The 1,756-nt window shown below is 42.9% G+C and overlaps 1 pseudogene; it reads right to left on the reverse strand.

Annotated features, from left to right (window-relative positions):
- Positions 1–244: 244 nt before the first annotated feature.
- On the reverse strand, positions 245–363 carry LOC148535287 (5S ribosomal RNA; annotated as a pseudogene).
- Positions 364–1,756: the final 1,393 nt, after the last annotated feature.

The following is a 1,756-nucleotide window of genomic DNA, read 5'->3' on the forward strand; positions in this document are numbered from 1 at the left end:
ATCCAAAGAACAAAATTAGCATATGTAAACAAACTGAGAGATTATGTGTGTCTGACAGCACACAAATGCTGGATAATGCACTATCCTAGTGCAAATGAACAAATAACGATAATCTTATGAAATTCATGCATAAACTGTTCATAAAACATAAGTATCAAATAAAAGTATGTGAGAAAATATTTTTTAAAAGGATATATAAATTATAGTAAAAATATACACTTATAAACCTAATAGATGAAAATAATATGTACAGCACCTGGTATTCCCAGGTGGTCTCCCATCCAAGTACTAACCAGGCCCAACACTGCATAGCTTCCAAGATCAGACGAGATTGGGCATGTCCAGTGTGGTGTGGCTGTAGGTTATATTTTCCATTCATTTCAATTGTATTACTAGTGCGTACTCACAACTTTGTCACTAGCTAGTGTTGTCTGGGACTTCCCCCCTGTTCTACCCCCTCCTGGGTTTTCTCTATCTCTGTCCCCTCCACCTTCCCCATTCTTACTCTGCCACAACCACTCTTTTCTCTCTCTCTCTCTGCTACTTTTCTCTGTCTTCCCCCACCCACATTCTCATTTTCAGTCTTCCCACCCTGTCCTGCCTCTCTCTCCTTCCCCCTTTCTATCATTCTACCTCTTCCTCCATCCACCTTCTCTATCTCTTTTCTTGTGGCTTGTGTTTCCATTTCCCTCTGTACCCCTCTTTCCTTGACTGTCCCCTTTTTCTCCATCTCTACCACTCTTCCCTCAACTCTAAATACTCCCCCCACACACACACACACCATGTCCCTCTCCCACTCATTTCTCCCTTCCCTACAGTTTTCTGATGTGGCCCAATAAGTTGTTCCTGGCCAAAATATCAGCAAAGCCATGAATCGATAAACCAATACAGGGCTGTGCACATATGGAAAACTAGGTCGAAGTCTGTCTCACCAGCATGATCTCCCTGGTGCAATGGTAGCTGTGGGCTGGGGGCTGTGGTGTCTCAGCTTTCTGTCATCCAGCCCGGCATCTTGGCCACGTTCAGTGGGGTCATGTCGGTACCTTCTCTTTCTGTGTTTCTTGGTGAGGGACCGCCAGTTTGCTGGAAGAGAAGATACACTGTGCCTGGAAAGGCAGCGAGAGTTTTCAGGGGAGGGAAGAAGCAGGGTCTTCCTACAGCAGTTTATGGAGTTTGCACTATACACAGCTCTAGCTCATTATGTATTAGATATGAGGTTTTTCATATTGACTGTTAATTGGGCACTGGTGACAACCATATCTCACTACATAACCATAACCATATCTCACTACATAACGATAACCATATCTCACTACATAACCATAACCATATCTCACTACATTTAAATTTTCAATTCGCAACAGTCTTAAAAACTGTTGTCCTATCATGTTGGATGTGCACAATATACTTATGAAGCACTAAACCATCCCCAATTCTCCTGCAGTCCTCTAAAAATACCTCTGCAGTGCTGACTGTTGGGATAGCGGGACTGTCCTCTAAAATTGGGACTGTCCCGCCTAAAGAGAGATGGTTTGGAGGTACCTTATGTCGGTAACCAGTTAGAGAGCCAGTAAGCACAGCCTCAGCTGCTCCAATGGCTAGGAGAATGGGACTCATACATCTGTAAGAGGAGGTGATGGTATAAAAAAACAATTGGGACATTGCTAATATTGGGGGCATATTGGGAATCATTACTATTGCTATGCATTAATACTACTGTACTTTGTATTAGATTTGACTGCTACTGATGGACATA

Source organism: Taudactylus pleione, unplaced genomic scaffold (genome assembly GCF_031769625.1).
Source record: "Taudactylus pleione unplaced genomic scaffold, aTauple2 ptg000053l, whole genome shotgun sequence".
Classification (NCBI taxonomy): Eukaryota; Metazoa; Chordata; class Amphibia; order Anura; family Myobatrachidae; genus Taudactylus; species Taudactylus pleione.